Source organism: Vicugna pacos, unplaced genomic scaffold (assembly GCF_048564905.1).
Source record: "Vicugna pacos unplaced genomic scaffold, VicPac4 scaffold_391, whole genome shotgun sequence".
Classification (NCBI taxonomy): domain Eukaryota; kingdom Metazoa; phylum Chordata; class Mammalia; order Artiodactyla; family Camelidae; genus Vicugna; species Vicugna pacos.
The window spans coordinates 710-22282 of record NW_027329069.1 but is presented as its reverse complement, the minus strand read 5'-3'; the positions used below and the strand labels follow the sequence as shown (position 1 = coordinate 22282).

At 38.8% G+C, this 21573-nt stretch overlaps 1 pseudogene; it reads left to right on the top strand.

Annotated features, from left to right (window-relative positions):
- Nucleotides 1–13727: 13727 nt before the first annotated feature.
- Nucleotides 13728–17519, top strand: LOC140695555 (inner nuclear membrane protein Man1-like; annotated as a pseudogene).
- Nucleotides 17520–21573: the final 4054 nt, after the last annotated feature.

Below are 21573 nucleotides of genomic sequence, written 5' to 3'. Positions count from 1 at the left end.
GGAAGAAAAATTGACTCTACTCTGAAGGATTTGGTACATTTCCTCATTTTCTGAGAATGAGAACTGCACGTCTGTCTTACTTTCCTTTCGCTCTTGCTGCTTTTACACCCAGACCCAAATCTGATCCTCAGTCAAGTATCACTATTAGCTAATTTGGTGATTAGCATATGTCTTCTTTTTGGTGAAAGTGATTCTATGAAATGTATACTCTTTGGCTCTTTGTTAACCATCTTAAGTTTTTGGCAAGGTATTTGACATAAAATCATAACAGATACCTTTTCAGCACCCAATAAGTGTTAGTCAGTACTGTTTTTGAAATAAAAAGACTGAGTGGAAAAAGTACCCAAAGCCCAGTGGATTACTTTTAAAACCTTGGTATAGAGAAAAAGACCAACCATTAAAAATAAGCTAGCTGTACATATTAACTTTAGAGTAAGTTTTAATGACTAGAGTTTGACTCTTTATTATGTGTTATCCTGTGTAATTTGTATTTCTACCTAGGCAGTAAGTTAGCTATGAGCAGTTGCTTACTATGTGCAAAGTCTTGTACTTAGAAATAAGAGAGAGCAGAGTAAGATAGGTCTGAAAGAGTCACATTTCCCTTAGATCCTAGTACATAGATTTTTGTAGGTATTTTTATAAATAAGTACATAATATATATTCATGGAAGATAATCAAGAAAATGTAATCAAAACTATGAGAACTAACCACCAGTAAATTACTGTCAGCCGGAGAAAACCACTGTTAACATTTGGTGTATATCCTTTGAGACTTTTAGAGATAAATGTATTTTCCACATTCCCTGGCAAATAGACTAAATAAATAAGTCATTCCTTTTTAATTTTTCTATTGTAACAAAAAATCAGACCATATTATACATACTGTTTTATGATCTGGTTTTTCTTTCACCTAAAAAATGCCATCATCATTTTGACTGCCAATAAATTAGTCTCTGCTTCTTAGTGAGTGTGTTTCCATTTAGTCAGCCAGTCCTATAGTGTTTACAGTTTTTCAGTCTTCAAACAGTGCTGTGATGTACACTGTAATTCTTTCTTTAGGATAAAGCCCTCTTAAGTGGTCTTCCTGCAAAGGTTGTGTTCAATATGAGGCTTTTTTTTGAACATTTTAAAAATTGAGTTATAGTCAGTTTACAGTAGGCAAATGATCTGAATAGACATTTCTCCAAAGAAGATATGCATATGGCCAATAAATAACCTGGAAAGATACTCTCATTAGCCATCAGTGGAAATGCAAATCAAAGCCACAGTAAGATACCACTTCATACCCTCTAGGATGACTGTCATCAAAAAGACAGATAATAAATATTGGCAAGGATGTAAAGAAATTGGAACCCTCTTGCACTCCTGGTGGGCACTTGAATTGTACTACCACTTGAAAAATACAGTCACCATTTGACCCAACAGTTGGACTCCTAGGTTTATAGCCAATAAAAATGAAAACATATGTTCATGCAAAAACTCATAATGAATGTTTGTAGCATATTCATGATAGCCAAACAACTTGAATGTCCACCAACTGACATGTAAAAAACAATTTACATGAAATTTACAGAATAGAGAAATCTATCGAGACAGATGAGGGATTGTCTTGGGCTGGCTAGGGGGTGGAGGGGTTAGGAGATAATAGCTAAACAGTACAGGTTTCCTCTATGGGGTGATTTTCATGATCTAAAGTTGTTTGTGATGATGGTTACACAACTTTGTGACTATACCAAAAATCATTGAATTGTACACTTTAAATGGTTTTATGTGATATGTGAATAATATTTCAGTAAATCTGTTGCCAAAATAAATGCCAGGGAGGACTTCCAGATAACTGAAGACAATGGTGGTCATCTAGCTACTGCCTCCCACTTTTCCTTCAAAAATATACATATAATAAAATGAAGGAAAATTTGAAGACATAGTATAATTTGAGAGAATTTAAACTTCAAGTAACTTTAAGTAAAAAGGAAAAAAAAATCAAATGTAGCATATGATTTCTCACACTCTTACTCCATTCCTGCCTGCCACAAGACTTTGTGGCAAGCAAGGGCAAAAGAAAAAAAAAAAAAGGAGGGAGCTCAGCTATAAAAAAGAATGAAATTCTGCAGTTTGCAACAATGTGGATAGACTTAAAGGGCATTAATAAGTCAGGTAGAGAAGGACAAACAGTCTGTTATCACTTACATGTGGAATCTATAAGGTAAAACTGTATGTAACAACACAGAAACAGACTCACAGAACAAACTAGTGGTCACTCGTGGGGAGAGGGGAGGTGAGAACCAAGATGGGATGTGGATTAAGAGATACAAGCCACTATGTATAAATTAAATATGCGACAAGGGTATGTTGTACAACACAAGGAAACATAGCCATTATTTTGTAAAAACTCTTCATTTTTTATATGTATTTTTATTGAAGTATAGTCAGTTTGTAATGTGTCAATTTCTGGTGTACAGCACAGTGCTTCAGTCATATAGGAACATACATATATTCATTTTCATATTCTCTTTCACCATAAGTTACTACAAGATATTGGATATAGTTCCCTGTGCTATAATAACTTTAAATGGAGTATCATCTATAAAAATATCAAATCACTATGTTGTACACCTGAAATTTATAATATTTTAAATCAACTATGCTTCAATTGAAAAAAAAAAAGGAAGGAGTGAAACAGAGAGAGAAGTCAAACTTGATCTAAACACTTAGCCAGAAAGACTACGTTTACCCTGAAAATTCTAAAAGGAAGAAAAAAGACCTAGGTTGGAGTAAGGGCTATAGGGAAGGGACTTAAAAGTACATACAGTTTGAAGAAGCAGCCTTCAAAATAGGTAGCTTACAGGGGAGACAAAAAGGCACATAAGGAAGGGAAAGGTAGCCTTTGGCAGTTGGACGGTGAAGGGAGAGTAAAGCAAAGGGGAGAAATTCCTAGTCCTGTGAGTCCAAGAACCACAAAACTGTAGGATTCATAATCAGCTTCTCTCAGAACAGAACAATTGGCTGATATACCTGGACTTTGCAATATTGACAGAAGAGGGCACCATTAAAATAGGAATCTGTAAAACATCCCAGTTAAAGTGTTCAGATGAAAATTCATGGTGGTAAACAAATTTATCTGTAAAAGTGAAATTAGGTGAATTAAATTTCCAGCTCAAAAAAAAAAAATCTAGAAAACAGCACAGTAAACCTAAAGAGAGCACAAGGGAGGAAATAATAAAGATAAAAAGTAGAAATTATAGAGGTAGAGGATAGAAAACTGTAGACCTAATTAATCTACATTATGATTTTTTAAATTATCAAAATGAAAATGAGATCACAAGTTGAAATAACTTCTAAAAACAATTTATTTTTGTTTGTTTTAAAAATCGCAAGATCTTACTTAACAGACCTCACAGTAATTCATTTGAAAACCTAGATAAATAATTTCCTAGGGACATGCAGATTATCAAAATGAGTTAGAAAACTTAAGTGGATCAATTTGCATAGAAGAAATAATGCTGTTAAGAAATTACCCCACAAAAAAAGCATCGGGCCCAGATGGTTTCACCAAGGAATTCTATCAGACCTTTAAAGACTAGATAGTTCTACTGCTTTATAAATTGGTCCAGAGTTGAAAGTGATAGAAAGCTTCCTAATTTGTTTTACATAAAGCTATACTTGCTTTATCAATGTCAACACTATACTTGTATTGATACTTAAACCTAATAAGAATAGTACAAATAAAAAGCTCCAAACCAACATCCCTTATGAATACTGATACAAAATACTAAATAAAATAATAGTGTTGTTATTAAATAATATGCCATGACCATGTGAGATTTATCCCAGGAATGCAGAGATGGTTCTGAATTAACATAGTCATTAATAATTACACTTCATATGAATAGCTTTGGGAAGAAAAATCATTTATGTCCATAGATACTGAAAAAGCCTTCCAAAAAAGTCATTCATTTATGATAAAAATAAAACACACAGACCTACACACTCAGTAAAAAAGAAATTGCAGGATACTTTTTTAAAAAATGAAAAAATCTATATCTTACTCCTAAAGCCAGAGATCTTATATATTGGGAAATACTTGAAGTGTTTCCATAATATACAAAAACAAGGCAAGTGCTCACTACCTCCACTAATGTTCAGTATTGTAATGTAGGTGGTAGCTAATTCGGGTAGATAAGAAATCAGTCAGAAGCATGAGAATGGGTAAAGAAGTGAGCTATCTCTTCTCTCAGATCTGTTAGCATAGCTAGAAAACCCACAGGGCATCACTGGTAAAATGAATTCAAACAGTAAAAAGAATTCATTAAGGTAACAGGGTATGAAATTAACTTCAAAAGATCAGCAGCTTCATAGACACAAAGAGTTACCATTCAGCAGTCCTGTCCTGCATGAAGAAGTTTTTAACATTTTTGTAAGTCACAAAAGTAGACTTAAATAGGATGACTCAGCACTATAAAGATGTCAGTTCTCCTTATTTTCTAAATGTAACTCAATCCCAGTGAAAGTACCAAGAAACTTTTTAAAAATGAAGTTAGACAACATTGGTACTAAATTATGAGGGAGGGGAGGGACAGACAAGTGTAGCCAGGAAGAGACCATAAAAAGAAAACTACCTGAAGGGATTGCCCCTACCAGACACTAAAACATGCCCTATAAAGCTTCTATAATTAACACAGTGCACTGCTGTCACAGGAATAAACAAACGGAGCAGTGGAATAGAAAGCCCAGAAGCAAACCGAGGTCCTTGTGTAAACAATAAAGGGTAGCATTTCAAGTCACTGAGGTAGAGATGAAGTTTTCAATAAGTAGTACCAGGATATCTGGGTAGCCACTTAGAAAGAGGTAAAATCAGATTCAATCTTGCACAAGAATAAACTCAACATTAAAGTGTGTACACAGATGTTCATAGCATTATTTATAATAGCGACATACTGAAAACAGCCCAAATGTATAACTGATAAATGGAGAAGCAACATGTGGTATGTCCATACAGTGGACTGTTACATGGCAGTAAGAAGTGCTGGTACTAGAGCATGGATGAAACGTAAACATTATGCTGAGTGAAAGATGGCAGTCACAGAAGGCCATGTATTCTATTATCTCATTTATGTGAAATGTCATTAACAAGCAAATTGTAGCAACAGAAACTAAATTAGTGATTGCCAGGGACTGAGGGAGTTTGGGGAAAAGAGAAAGACTGGTAAAAGGTACAGTGTTTCTCTCTGAGGTGATGAAAATATTCTACAGCTGGTTGGAGTCATGGTTACAGAACTCTATAAATATACTTTTAAAAATTGAATTAAACACTTTCAGTAGGTAAATTATGTGGTATTTGAATTGTATACCCATAAAGCTGTTACCACACAGAAGAAAAAGAAGCAACTCCAAACAGATTTAGAACCTAAGTGTTAGAGAGCGGGAGTCAGACAGTAGAGGTACTAAAAGAAAACACGGGTTTTCTTCTTTAACCTGGGCTTAAAGAAAGACTTACTATGACTTAAAACCCCAAAACAGTAAAAGACTGGTAAATTTGAGTACGTAAAAATAAGAAAATTTTGCATGGCAAAAACCACCATGAAAAAAGTTAAAAGATAGCTGAAAAACTAGAAGAAAATATTTTCACTATATACCACAATCAAAAAGGCTAATATCCTCCATATGTAAGAATTCTTTATAATTGAAGGACAAAAAAAAAAAAATTCAGAGACAAAGAACCAAAGGCCTCATAGGAAAATGGGAGAGCTCATGAAGAGTAAATACACACAAAAAGTTTAATCTTACTCAAAATCAAAGAAATACAAGTTAAAACAGCTTTGAGATAACATTTCTTATCTCTCAGATAGGCAAAAATTAGAGAATGACAGCACATTCTTTTGCCAGACTACTGGGAAGTAGGCCCCCCCTTACACACCAGTGGCAGGGACGCCAGCCCACGCAGCCCTTCTAGAGGGTGACTGGCAATGCTTGGCAACCCCACAGACACACTTCTGACCCAGCAGCCCCGCTTGTGGGAATCTCCTTTAATGACACTCTTGCATTTGCACAAGCTTACTCATTTTAGGATTGTTTGTAATTGCAAAATATTGAAAACCTAAATGCTAATATAGGAGAATGACTGCATAAATTATGGTACAGCCACACAACAAAGAGCTGCAGTTTTAAGAAAGAACAAGGAAGGGCTCTGAGCTGTCACGGTGTAATTAAGCAAAAAGAGTAAAATGCAAAGGGCGTCTATAGTATGCTGCTCTGCACGTGAGCAGGGAAGTGTGATACATGTGCCTGCTTATTCCTGCAAGAGAAATTGAGGAATAATAAACCAGAAACTAATAAAATTGTTTTCCTACAGGGAAGGGGAGTAGGAATGGGGTAGGAAGATTGGCAATAATGGAAACAAGATACTAGGGAGCAGAGGGGAGTGACACTTCTCCAATTATACTTTTTTGTACAACTCTGACTCTGAGAACTCTGGTAATTTTTCACGCATTCTCCAAATATAAATAAAAGTCAGCCTAGATGGGTGTGTTGTGTGGGGCATGATTCCAAAATGGAATACAAACAGTAAAAAGTGAACTTAACTCTGTTACAAATAAGTAACAAAACCACACTGACTTGAGTGGGGAAGAAAGGAACCAAGTAACTTTGGAAAACAGGAGTTTGATTTTATATTCTAGGGCTAAAGATAAACACAACAAGTGTTGTACTGCATGTAGTAAATGCGTTTCTCACAGAGGTCCTGGTTAGGAATTCTGAAACTGTCTTTTGTGCATCCTGAGTTTGAACAAATAAGTGAATTTATTATAGATAATGAAAGTATAATTTTTCACCATTGGATAAGAAAGTTACAGATAAAGGAATAACCTGGAATGTACCCTGTTTTCTTTGGAGTCGGAGGTATCCATATGAACCTGTGATTTTTAGTATATGTTTGCAGGTGCAGAATTCAAAAATAAATACAGCTGGGTGAATGTGTTAGTACACATACAAACATGTTCTAGTTCTGTCCTGAGAGGACGACGAGCTGTGAGACCCTAGTTAGAGTGAACACCTTAGTGCCTGGACCTCTCAATACCATTCTCCGGAGGGAGGAACCATGGGTCCTGGGGGAAATGGTGGAGTCTGAGGCTGGGGTAGGGGAAACACAAGAAGATCTTGGAACATCGTGTGTTGCCAGGAAGCCAGTTTGAAAATGGGAGTATTGGATTTTAACCCACAGCATAATATATATCTCCAGGCATTCATACATGTAAATAAGTAGATAAATAGGGAGAAGGGACAACATTTTCTTACAATGGAATTCCAATGAGTTTAGAAGAAAAGAGGGGACTTAAGATCACCATCAGGCAAAGATGCTGTCATTTGGGGACATTGAAAGTAGGTACAGGTGCACTCTGCTATTTTTACAACTTTTCTCCAAATGTAAACTTATTTTCATGTAGAAAGTTTTAAAAAATAAGTAAGAGCTTGAGGTACAAGTAACGCTTCCTTATCTTTTTTTTGAGTTTGATATGCAAACGCAGGACCCAGACAGATTCTGGTGACGCCTTTGCTGTCAGAACTCATTATGTGAAGTGAGGCTGGATAGACTCACAAGACCCCTGCATTTACTATATATTTTTGTTGCAATATTATTGAAACTTGGTCTAGAGTTTATTCTTATTCCCCAGGAGTCAACCATCAGCTCCTTGCTTATTCTCTCAATTTACTCTTCCTTAGAGGGCTCATTCATTTATTTTGCATCAGCTGTCACTCTTTAAGTGAAAAGTCTGTTCCTGCCACTAGCCTGATTGTCTTCAATGTCTCCCTAAATCAGCCTCAGGGAAAGTTCCAGCTCTTAAACTTCACTCTCAAGGCATTGCCTGCTCTGTGCCTTCAGCCTCATTTTAAAGACTCTTGCTCTTCCTTGAATGTAAAGCCCTTGCCTTGCTGAGCTATTCTCACTTCACCAAATTCACTCATCCTATGCCTCTTGGCTCTTGCCCATAATGTTCCTTCTCCCCCAAATCCTTCATTTCTATTTCTTCTTTGCCTGGCAAATTCCTTCAAATGATAGCTTAAATGTTATTTTCTCCACAAAACATCCCCTGAGCCTCCAAGACCAGCCTTCAGTGCCCTCTTAGGTGCTTCCCTAGAAACCTAATTTTAATTCCCCTGTCCTCATTTACCCACAGGAGCGTAGTAATGTCTGTATCTTTCTTTGGACCCTCTGTGGTATAAAGAGTGAATTAGACATAATGCCATTTGCAGCAACATGGATGCTCCCGGAGAATGTCATTCTAAGTGAAGTAAGCCAGAAAGAGAGAAAAATACCATATGAGATCACTCATATGTGGAACCTAAAAAACAAACAAACAAAAACAAAGCATAACTACAGGACAGAAATAGACTCAGACAGAGAATACAGACTTGTGGTTGCCAGGGGGGCAGAGGGTGGGAAGGGATAGACTGGGATTTCAAAATTGTAGAATAGATAAACAAGATTATACTGTATAGCACAGGGAAATATACACAAAATGTTACAGTAGCTCACAGAGAAAAAAATGACAATGAGTGTGTGTATGTCCATGTATGACTAAAAAATTGTGCTGAACACTGGAATTTGACACATTGTAAAATGATTATAAATCAATAAAAAATGTTAAAAAAAAAGAATGAAATTAGAGGAGGGAAAGGCCGCTTTAAAGGCTAGAGGCCAGTAAGAAGCCCCTTAGGGAAATCCACCAGGAGCTCATGGTTGCCTGTGTTAGGTTATTGGCAGTGGAGATGGAACCCAAAGATATTTAGAAAGTAGGTTGTAAGATCCTGGAGGGAAATTTGTCCTGTTTCCCATTAGATTCACAGCAGGGAAACTCTCACAAATGTTGCCTTATAACCATGGTTCCAATTCCATGTCCTGCCCGTGGAACAGCTCACTTCACCCTTAACTGTCCTGATACTTTCTTTTCTGTAATTACCTGTGGAGCTCTATGAGGCTGGCACTTCGCATATCCCGCTGGCTGTGGATTGCTGACTCAGTTCGTCTGACTAGTCGGGGAATATCTCAGTTCTTACCACTCTAGACCCTTCAGGCTTGTTTATTTGCTTACTTGCTTGTTTGTTTACTTGCTTTTGCTGGGTGGTGGCCAAGAGTAGATAAGAAACTAGTACCTTTTCTGCCCCTATGCCAGTTTCCCATGCGAAAGGTCCTACTTATTGTTCTTTTGTAACATTTTTTCAGTTATCCAATTTTTAAGTGTTTGGATTATCCTTGACTTAAACTTCTCTTTTATGAGTCATCCATAATTTGCCAAGTTTTGCTTTGAAGTCTGTCCACGGTCTTCATTTTACCCCATAGTCTTCTCATATCTACATTATTGTTATTATAAGAACCTCCCAGTTTGCATTCTTAATTCCTTTGCCACATTATCCTCAACTTTGCAAGAATTATGTTGATTCTCAGCTTTGATGTTGTATTATCTCAGTGAATTGAATTTTTCTACAGAATTTGAAGTATTAAATCAGATAATAGATGGATGCTTTGTAAATATATATCCCCTAGCTCTTGACTTATTCCTTTCTTTCTTAGGTTTTTTTCATTTTAAACTCTAATGCTTGATTTTAAAGGGCATTCATAGCTGAGCCAATATTTGTTTAACCTTAATTTCTACATAGAGAGGGAATAGTATACCAATTAGGAATAAAGGCTGGAGAATTTAATTCCAGCCTCACATCTTGGGTCCAGTATTACACAGGAGAAATCACTTAATCCATTTATGCCTCTGTCTTTTCAACTTTAAAATTGAGGGTGGGGTAACATGTCTTTTAGGGTTATTGTCTGAGGACTAATTAATCTTTGCAAACTACTACTTGGCATGCTATACATGTCACATTTTATGATATTGGTAGCAAATAAAGGTGTATTAACATTAATCTTTTACATTAACATTGATCAGTACTGAAGCACTCAATATACGTTATATATTTTTTGATGTAACTGCACATGTGTTAATAGGCAGGAAACACTTAAGTCATGAAGTGCTTTCACTTGGAAGAAAATCTCAGATGCAGCATATGTTAAAAATGCTACATGACTTCTAAATATAAGTAATGACAGCAGGAGACCCATTACAACAGGACATGTAGAAAAAGCAGTCTAGGAATGAACTTTATGCTTAACAAAATGAAAGTAATCTATTCCATGAGGGACACAATCACTTTGTGTTTGTTATCCGCCTTTGCAATTAATCAAATCCAGAAGGAGCAAACCAGCCAACAGCTCAGGCCAGGTTAATGTTGGGCCATTTCCAAGTCATGTGTGATACAAACTTGCTGCAGCATCTGATTAACCAGTTTACACTAAGATGACTATAGTAATGAGGAATAAAGGTTGCAGTAAATATGATTTCAAAGAGATAAAAGGAGAGGAGGTCTGCTGGGAAAGGTTGTACAGAAAAGTGTAAATATGGTTCTAGTGAACGGCCAAATAGCTTTCTGGCTTTACCAGTTCTGAACATTTCCCCCCATTTGTGCACATGCTTTCTCTCACTTGCTCTTATTTTTGTCTCACCTCCAGAATTTAACACTGGTAAAATGTTATTTAATATACCACCCATATTTGTACTACCCCAGTTATTAGTAAATATTTTTTATAGCTTTTTGAGAAATTCTGAATTCACTCAAATGTAACGCTTTATATTGGTGGTCATGTCTCTCTACTCTTTTATAATTTTGCCTATTTTTTCCTTTGTAATATTGATATCTGAAGAGGTCAAGCAAGCTGTCTTGTAGAATGGTCCATAGTATAAATTTATTTGTTTCCTCACAGTTAGATTCAATTTAAATATTTTCAGAGAAATACTGTATAGTTGGTTTTGTCCCCTATTTCCATCACATCAGGAAGCATGTCATTTTAGCCTGTCCTGTTATTTATTGGTGATATTAAACATGCTCACTTGGTTGGTTGTAAACATATCTTTTTCTCTTTGAAATTATAAATAAACAGTAATCAAAGAGTATCTTCTTCAGTAACCATCTTTCATCCAGTAGTTTTCTGTCATCTATTTGTGATCCTTGCCAAAATCATTTATTACATTAGTGGTTGCAAAATACTGATTTTCTACCTCTAAGAAAAATGTTAAATTTCTACAAATTAGCTTCCATTAGATGGCCCTTGATTTTGGTAATCACTTACTCATTTTATTTAGAATTTCTTAGGAAGTAAGTGAGAGAATTAGGTTCAAATGTTATTTCACCTTTAAAGGTCAAGCACTTAAAAAGTCACCCTAAGAGCTAAGGCACCAAAATATTAGAGTTTATCAGCAGTGTCAGTAATTAGATTCAGAAAGTTAAATTTCTGTAATTAGTCCCATAGTTATGTTTTCACCTTATAAATTCAGTTAAGTTAAACACTGTGTTAGTAGAGTCAGTGTGCCTGTGTTTTTGCAGAGGAAGTTGTTGAGCATTCTAAGATGCACAGTATGAATTCTTAGGTGCAGGCAAAAAATTAAATCTTACTAATTAATATCACTCTTATTGAGGATTTATTCTTTGAAAGCCTCTTTATTACCTGACCTTGATAGCATGTTTTAAGCACAGTTCCAGGATATTATAAGAAACATGTCTTTTTTTTTTTTCCATACTAAATAGGCAAGGTTATATTTAGGGTTTAAACTAGTCCCTAAATATTCTTAATAACCCCTGGGAGGGGATAAGAAACATTTCTAAATCTGTTTCACTACTATTTGTATTGAACACTTACAGGGTACAGACAAAGCTAACTGATGTGATTAATGATGTAATATCAAAGAGAACATTGAAATTCTGTGTTTTATTAGCAAGTTGTTGGTTGTCCCTTAATTGAGGATTCATTATGGATGGTATTCACTGTTAACAGCTGTGTCCTTTCATTTCAGAATTAGACTTCTAATTGACAGTAATGAAACTACATTTTAAAATATTCTTAATTATGATTGTTCACTACTTCACAGTTACTTGAATTTATAAGGCCTAACAATTTTCAAAGCTCAAAAATAAATAGAATCATTTGAATGATGACCATCCATGTATACAAGTGGATTTATCCTGACCTTTTTGACTAGTAGAAATATTCATTTTAATTTATCCCACAATGAAGGTGGATTCCTTCATTATTCTGCATTTCAGTTTATCTGTTTCATAACAAGAGCTTTCATTACGGTTTTTAAGGAAAGCTGCCTTGAATTTATATTTCTCATAAGTAACAAAAATTTTACCTGAGAAGTATCCTTTGTACATTTTGAAGGAAGCAGAAGTCACTTAAGGCAAAATCAGGGACCTGGATATTTGTGTTTTGGGTACTTAGGCTGGTACTTGACTTTTACCTCTTATTAGCAGGTGAGTACCACAGAGCACAGGAAATGGTAAAGGATTGAACACTTGAGAAACAGGTGTTTGAGGAAACTTGAAGTTAATGTGAAGCCTCTCAGACAGGGATAACTGTCTTACCACTTTTGTTGTTTGAATAGTTGGTGAAGGTTTGGTGGATTTATACAGATAGGTCTGAAATAGAGCCTGGTTTTGAAAAAGCAGTAACTTATTTTCAAGTTTTAAAGTCAGCGTCTTTTATTTTGCTGTTTTCTAAGCTGGCATACAGAGTGCTGCTGATCTGGTAGAGTGACAAGCGGTGTGAAGACAACCTTTTAGTAGCAGAGAAAGGTAGTGTTTCTGGCTAGTGGGATACATCTTTTCCTCAAATAGTACAAGTAATGTCTGAGTCTTGTCTGCTAGGACCCTTGCAGCACTCCAGTATGCTGGCAGAAGGTATGATCTGTGTTCCCTAAAATGGGAGACAGAGGCATGTGCTTTACCCAGCAATTGCAGAAACCAGCGTCTAGAATTTAAAAATCACATTTCTCTTGCTTACTCACTGTTTTACCCAGTTAGGCACCTTTGATTTTTATTTTCTTCACTTTATTTTGTTTTTCTTCTCATGGTTATTGAACGTTGAGTTTCGGTTAATTCCTTCTAAGTCTGCCACCTGAGCCTAATATAGACAACAGGCGTCTGGCACAGGGCAGAATTGTCTTCTGATCACAATTCTATTGCTGTCTCCATCTGCTGGTATAAAGAAGTAATGCTCTTGCCAGAATAAGCCAGCTCATTTTAATTTTAAAAAACACAAATTGAGAAATAAGGAATTATGTTCCTAATGTGTTTTCTTTCTTTGTGACAATTAAGTCAGTTTGAAGATGCAAAACTTCATTGGATGTCAGTTTTTGTAGGCATTGTCTTTGGGGTTTTTCAAAAAGGCTTTTTGTTAGTAAGATAAAAAATGTCAAAGAGCCATTAAAAATCTGATATATTAACCATGCATAGATTCCATACATTTTGTTCCTTAGGGAATTAGAGAAAAATCTAATTATCTCAACATTTTTCCAACAGTGTGCATCAAAAATTTAATGGTGAGAAATCTAAAAAATCCTGATAGTCTTTGCACGTTCACAGTTTCACCGGGTTTTGCATCATTGCTTCTGAATTGCTAATGAAGAGCTCAGTGGGGCTTCCAATGCATCTCAGATATTCTGGGTGGTGACCGGCTAGAGTGGTACTGACATCACAACAGAGAGCCTTTGCCTTTTTGTTGCTTGAGTCCTGGGCGAGTGCTGTCGCCCGCTCCAGCCTTGCTCTCCCAGTGCCTGGCTCACCAGCCGGTTGTGTGTTCCGCGAGCTCTGTGGAAGAGCAATGCAGAGCATTGGTTTACAGATACTATGGAAAGTACACCTTCACTCACTCTGTATGATGAAGCAAATACCAACACGATGAAGGTATGTGACTCTTTGATTTAATAGTGTGTACAAAAGGTGATCAAACGTATGAAGAGTTACACATACTCAATTAGTACCCTAATTTTTGCTAGGGGCATATGTGATAAAGTCCTGTGTCCAAAATGAGAGCATGTTTTTAAATGGTTTTTGTTTATTTTTGCAAAGATATGTTTGTTTAGATTGATAGAATGAGGAGCAGGATTCCTTTAGTTCTCAGCAGTAGTACAAGTTCCTTCTACTCTACCCGTACATTTGTGACCCTTTCTGTATCTTGAGGACAGAACAGTTTGCCTGTGTGCTCATTGATATTTGTGTAAAGCAGCACAGTTGTTCCGTTGGAAAATGACTTCTCTTTCAGGTTCATCTTAAAATAGAAATACTGTATGGCTCTTTCATGTTAACATTTTTATTGTGGAACAAATACAGTGTGGATAAGACATCTTTTGGAAATTAAGAAACTAAGAACCTTAACTTTAAAAGCAGATGTTAATTTTTATACTCCTTTTTGGAAGACTAGATCAGAATTGTTTTAAAAGTGCTTCTTAACAGCAACACCTAGCTCTGTCATTGCTCTGATTAGCGGAGTCGAACACCACATTGCAAAAGCGAGCACATGCTAACTGCATTATGTGATTTTTGAGATCTGATTTCTAATCATACTGTCTGCAAACTTTGACATTTACTTTGATATTTTATGATTCTTCTAAACCAGACTCTAACCATGTAGGTGAGATTGAATAACTAAAAATGTCCATTAGTGTATAATTGACGTGTTTGGAAGATTTTTGAGAGTTTTGTTTACTTTTTACCTGGATTTAGCTGAAATTTTAACAGTATTTGGAATTGCTGCAATACTTTCAACCCCTCTCTGCAATTTGAAACAATTATTTTGACCTTAAGAAATAACTCATCTCTTTAGAGGAGATAGGACAAAACTCATTACGTAGCTTTTTTTAAAAATCAATGCTGAATATCATTACTCCTCCTTCTTTTATTTCTTTCTGATTCCCAACTGTGTAATCAGGATCAGACATTAACAGCTATTATTAAAATGAGGGCTTTTTTTTATCAGATATATTATTTCAAACTAATGCCAGAATTTCATCATTTCTTTTTCAAGCCTGAGGTTTTAAATTTTATGTCGAACTATGAAAGAAGAAAATGGAAATAAACAGCACATAATTCTTACACACAAATGCTTTTAGCTATCCTTTGCCACATTCCACCTTTCTCTCTTTTTGAAGTATCCTTCTCTTTTTTGTTTCTTTTGTTATTTCCTTTAGGTTATCTCTCTCTGCCCTTCGCAGCTTGTGCGTGTGTGTGAGTGAGACTTTCTGAATGTTTGTCTCTTCCTCTCTGTCTTTTCCCTCCCTCTGTCTTCCTCCACCTGCCTGTTGGTCCTTCCCGCCTTGTCTCAGTCTGTCCCCTTCTCTGATCCTCTGCCTGGTGTCTCAGGGCCCCTCTCCCTTCCCTGTCTGAATCAGTCTCTATGTCTGCCTGTCTTTCCTTTTCTGCTCACCTGACCCTCTCCCTCGCCTGTCATCTCCCTCTCTCCCTCTGTGCCTTTCTCCCTGCCAGCTATCTCTGCACCTTCATCTCTGCGCCTCTGTTCCTCTCCCTTCCTGTTAGTCTTGCTCATCCTTCTTCTCCCTTTGTCTCCGGGGTACCCCTCGATGTGCCCCTTCCACTGTCTTTCTGTCTGTCCCCCGACCTCTTCCTTCTTCCTCTCTCACCCTCCTTTTACTCTTCTGTGCCTCGCTTTCTCCCTGCCTCTCTGTCCGTATTTGCTTCTCCCAGTCTCCTGACTGCTGTTCCGTTAGTCTTTCTGCCTCCGTTTCTCTCCCCATCTTAGCATTTTTCTCCCTTTTTCACCCTCCCCAAGGTCTGTCTCTTTCCCCAAGGTCCAGGCTTCACTCACACACGTACACGCTCCAAATTTTCATTGTCATACAGATTTTCAGTTTTCACTGGAACGAGATCTGCGCTTGACTTTAAATGCCCTTTGGTTATTTAATAGCAGTCACTGGTCAGATTTTATGTCAAACTCTGTTCTTTCTAAAAGACACTATTGAGTAATAATTATATTTTAAATCAATAGATTTTATCCCTTCCTTATTAGTTTAATTTTCAGACATTTATATTTCAGGACTTTCAAGTGGGTTGACATTCTCACATACTGAAATTGTCAGTTAAAACATTTTGTCTCGGCGGCCGCATCGCCGCCTCCGCAGTTGGCGGCCGAGGAGCTTTTCTCTCCGCCCCGCCGCCGGCTTGTCTCCGGCCGGGGGACAGGGAGCGGCCGCCCGGCCCGCCTCAAGGAGCCAAGGAGCTTCTAGAGGAAGAGCAGCAGCAGCACCAAGGCGCGGAACAGCCGCGACAGTAACACGGCGGCCGCCACGGTCGTCGCCGCGGGCATGCGGGTCCGGCCGGCCTCGGGCCACCTCTCCCACCTAAGGACCCCCGGGGCCTGGGCAGGACCTCGGCTCCGGGCCCGGGGAGCCCCCCGGCCGCCCCCACGGCCGGCAGCAGAGTGCTGCTGCGCTCCAGCTCGGCCGGGTCGGGGTGGAGGCCGGTCCTCGGGGCCAGGCCGGTGGCGGCAGCGGCGGCGGGAGGAGGGACCGGGCTCCGCCCAGCACCGCGGGCTCAAGCCGCCGTCGGCGGCCCCTGACGGCCAGCGCGGTGACCGGCAGCCACGCGGCCGCGCAAAGGAAGCCCCGCTCGGGGCGGGGGGCCCGAGGCCGGCGGCTCCGGAGCTGCAGAGCCCGGCGGGGAGAGACGGGGCGGCGGAGGACGAAGGGCAGGAGGGAGAGGGCGGTGAGGGCGGCGAGGACGAGGTCCCGGAGGCCGAGGAGCCGCTGCGGTCCGGACGGACCGTGAATGGCAGTGGGCTGCTCCCTACAGCTGCCGGGAAGACTGTTCGGGCTCGGAGGAGGAGGAGGACGGGGACGTGGCCTCCAGCGGACGGGTGTTGAAGGACGGCTCCCGTTCCTGGCACCGGCCCGGGCGGGGCCGGAGTGAGCCTCTCTCCCCGCTGCCGGCGAAGTCGGCCGGCGGCTGCTGAGACCTCAGTTCCGGGAGGGGAGGAATCGCGATGCACGACAGGGCGGCGCCGCCGGGAGTGTAGACAGGAGCCGGGGTGTAGACCGAAACTGGGAGTGTAGACAGAAGCCGGAGTGTAGACCGGAGCCGGGAGTGTAGACAGGAGCCGGGGGTGTGGTCAGAAGCCGAGACCTCGAGGCGGCGGCGGCGGCGCAGGGAGGAGGGCGTGATCAGCTGGACTCCAGCCCCGCGCCTAGGCGCCGTGTTAACGCTGAGAACCTGGCCCCTCTCCTGCCGCCGCCGCTCGCCGACATGGACTCAACCTTGTATTCGTCCACAGGCTCCCTTCTTAAAACCAATCATCATATCGGCGGTGGGGCCTTCAGCGTGGAACCCCCAGGATTTTTTCTAACAGCCTCACTCCCTTTGCGGCGGTGGCCGCCTCCAGTTCACTGAGGACCAATCACTCCAATCATAGCTACGTGAAAAACACCCGTAAGAAACCGAAGCGTTCCGAGCCGGAGGAGGAACTTCTCCAGCAATTTAAACAGGAGGGGGTGTCCCCAGCAGGGGGGTTCGGTGCCCGCTACTTATGGATGTTTCTGTTAGCTGCTGCCTGCCTATTTTCCCTCATGTTGGGACTGACTTAGCTACGAGTGAGAGGGACAGGACTCTCCGAGGATGGAGGACTCGGCAGTAAGTATTAAACCCTCTGGGCAAGGGAGCAAAGGGCCTATGGTTAGTGCTGGGCTCTGACCGCACTGGGCATCTTACCTGAGGTGATTTCTGTCAGCAAGGTCATGGTTTAATAGTGAAACGCAACAGACTGAGTGTATTTTTGTCATCTTTCTTTAAGAAAGAACATGATTACCATGATTAGAATGAAAATCCCATGGCTACTTTTAAGGTTTTCTGTATGATGTATGTGGGAATTGAAAACATCTTACAAAAGAACAGACTATTACAAGTAAGCCTAAGTAAAATGCATTTATGTGTTTAACTTACGTTTTCTTTTGGCCTTAAATAACCATAGGTGCAGTTGCCAATCCAATTACTCAATAGTTTAGAGGTTTTTTGATTGTTCAGATGCATCATCCATCATGCACTGGGATTTTTTTTTTTGGTTGGTTGGTTTTTGTTTTCCCAAATTGAGTTGTGGTTCTAAAAGGCGAAGTAAGATCTCTTGAAACTCTGGTTAATTATTTTGTAGTATTAAATATGTGTGTAGGTAGTTCCATAATTTCTTTAAAATCTAAAAATGATTGATTGCCAAGCCCAAAGCACCTCCCCTCCCACCAGCGAAAAAAAGTTCTGGTAGGGCCGTGCAGGAGTTTGCAGTCAGATTCACCTGAATTGGTTTCCAGGCTCTGCCTTTTAACTTACTAAATGGCTGTAGGCAGGTGTGTTCGTCCACTCGTTAAGCCAGCATCACTTTCTGTGCTGAGCACTCAGGATACAGGAGTGGTAAGGCAGAGCATCCCTGCCCTTCAGCACAGGAAGGAGGTGGGTACTGACAACTTATGTTCTGTGAAGGGAGTGAGGGTGGAGTGATTGGTGTGCCCTGCTTCAGAGATGATGAGGGCAGGCACTGTGTGAGGTGAGACTGGAGAAGGAGACGGCCTTGCAGCAGTCAGGAGAGCATTGGGGCAGTGATTACAGGAGGAGGAAAGGCCTGGAGCTGAGCAAGAGCCTTCTGTAGGTGAGAGTGCCTTGAGCAAGGGGGAGCAAGCCAGAGTTTGAGCTTCCCTTGTGTAATCTGTAAAACAGCGTGAATCTTGGTTAGAATGATGCCTGGGAAGATTAAAAGAGAGAAAGTCAATTTAGTACATGATGGATGGCCTGCTGAATACATAATTTCTCAGTATTAGGTCCTTTCCCTCACCCCTTGAAACTTCCTACCCTTTTCACCCAATACGAATTCAGTGTATCATGGTTTGTAAAACTGGCTTACTGTTATTAGTTTTGTTTCAAACTAGTGAATGATGGCAGACTTTAAAGTGTAGGAGCAGAAATAGTATAAACTTTGGTTTGAATATAGCCAATTCTAAGACAGTCAGATAATTGATTATAATATTCCTTAAAGGGATTAGAAGAGGACTGAAATCCAGCACTCACTTTAATTGGTACCCTGGTTGCAAGAGTGATACATTGTGTCCTGCTTCAGATATTTGAGAGAGAAAAGAAATAAGGTCACATAAGAAGTTAAATTAGGAAAGTTCAGGTAAATGACATAACCTGTGAGCACTACCTGTCTGCATGTTTGTTTCTCTAACAGAATTGGTCTGTTCTGTGAACTGGCCCTTTCTAAGAACTAAATGCTTTACAAGTATAATCTCATTGAACCTGCCCAACAACTCACAGAGGCCAATGGTGGCATCTTCACTTTATAGACAAAGACAGTGAGGCTCAAGGAAGTTAAATGTATCCACAATTGAACAGCTATTGAGTAATAGGACTAAAATTTGGTTTCAGGTGTTGTCAATGAAAAAGCCCATTCTACTTTGGATATTGTTTGTAGGGGATTTTCTAAAAGGGTACTTTTATTAGGATTAAGAAAATAATTAATTACTTCATAGGATTAAATACATAGATACTGAAAGGCATAATTCTCAACTAAGATGACCTGTCATATCTTTGTTGTCGCTATTAAGATGAATGACTAATATCCCCTTAAGTACTAAAATTTCAAATGGCATAGAAAAGGATTGGCTTGCTAGAGCTTTGGTACCCTCGTCACCTCCACCAACATGGAAGGAAGGAAACTATATGGTGGTTTGCATTTTAATAAGTGGTAAATATGAGGTAGCCTGGGTGATGGAAAAAATAGTGGCCAAGAGGTAGAGGATCTGGGTCCTAGGGCTTGTCCAAATGACCTCAGTCAAGTTCCTTAGCCTCTGAGCCTCATTCTTAAGTATTAAACTGGAGTAGTAACTTCTACTGTCTGTGGGGTTTTTGTGAGGGTCAAGTGTGACAGTTTGTTAAATGCAAAGTGGTATTATTCAAAGTTTAGATAAAATTTGTCATTTTCCTGCTGAACTACCTTATATATGTAAAGTCATTTCTGTAAGTGATATTTAGTAGTGTATTTCCTACCTCTTCAACATTTAATTTTTATTAAATTCTTTAAATACACATTGTAGACATTGCTAGAGAAATCTTAGTCAAAATATAATGAATCCTTAAATTCATTGTACGCTTGACACGTTGTATATCCTGGTGGAAAGAAGTGCTTGTGAGTTCAGTTAGTCTGCACACCCAATGGTGAATAATTTCACTACCTATATTCATGTATCCTTTGTCATGTTATGATGTTTTGCCAGTGCTTAACCACATGGTTCATTGGTCAAGTAGTGTGCTTAAGGAAACAGTTTTACTTTGAGTAATAATTTCACCAGAAGATTGTAGGTTATATGTTAGAGTAAGCCTTAGTAAGCTTTTATTAGTTATTTAAATTTTGCATAGCATATAATAGATTAGCCTTTTAAATAGTTCCTAATCGTTTGATCTTTGAAAACTTTTCATTGATATCCTAGTTTTATTAATTAAATTACCTTCATTAAATTAAAAATAATAATAATAAATAATAATAAAATGTTTTGTTTTCCAGAGATACACATTTTAGACTGTTAAAGGGAATTTTTTTCTTTTAAATGAATTTTCTATTAATTTTCTTGTTTTTTTAGAAAACAGTGTTTAAATTTTCACTTTTTGAGGTACTTAAGACAATATCCACTTCACAATTGTGTTCCAGTTTATAGGTAAACTTGTATTTTTTTATATGTATATGGCTTTTTTAAAAGTACCATTCTCTATTTTCCAAATGTGTTATGGAAGATACATGTTGGAATTTTTTTCTTTCATTTTTAGCTTCTTATTTTGAAATACGTATAGATTCACAGGAAGTAGCAAAAAATATTAGAGAAGTCCCATGTGTGCCTTTTAAAGATTTTTAACATTAAAAAAATGTTTTTCTCAAGTTTGTGTCTTGTATCTCCATATTTAAAATGGTCTGAGGAACAGAAACTCACTTAGCATTTACCTACTTACATAACCCTACAACTATCATCATCCTGTTTTTATTTTGTTTTGTAAAACAGGTTAAGATAGTGTGTCCCAGTAGGACTGTAGCAGAGCTGTCAGGAAAGACAATTAAATGTACAGGTAACAAGTTATGTATGTTTAAGAAGCAAAGGAAGATAGGTAAGAGGAAAACCTTCTCCCAGCTGAGCTAAGTGTTATTTCCACGTGTCACTCTTCCTCCTGTGGAGTTAGGAGGTGCTCCTCTTTTCTGCATTCTTTTGGTGCCCCTGCTGCTTGTCATAGTTCCCTTCTCCGCTGTATAATCAGACTCCTAGTTGGGGGGGGCATGGAGTGGGGGTGAAATAGAACCCCCCCAAAAAAAGACTGTCTCTGCAAATCTTGTCACACCTCCATAGCTGGCCAATGCCCTTTCTGATTGATATATGATTTCTTTAATAGAGTTAATACAATGATTTTTTTCAATTAAATTCCTTTAAACTCTAGAGTTCCACAGATAGACTTTAGTAACTAGAGGAAAGCCTGAAGCCCAGTTACTGTCTTTTGACCCAGCCCCACCTTCTCACTTGAAACTTACCAATTTGCGTAAAAAAAAATGCATGTGTATGTACACACACACACACACACACAGAACCTATACATGAGTCCTAGTTAACTGCCCTTGTTTCATAACTTACATATGATATAAAAATGTTACATATAGCATGCAAAT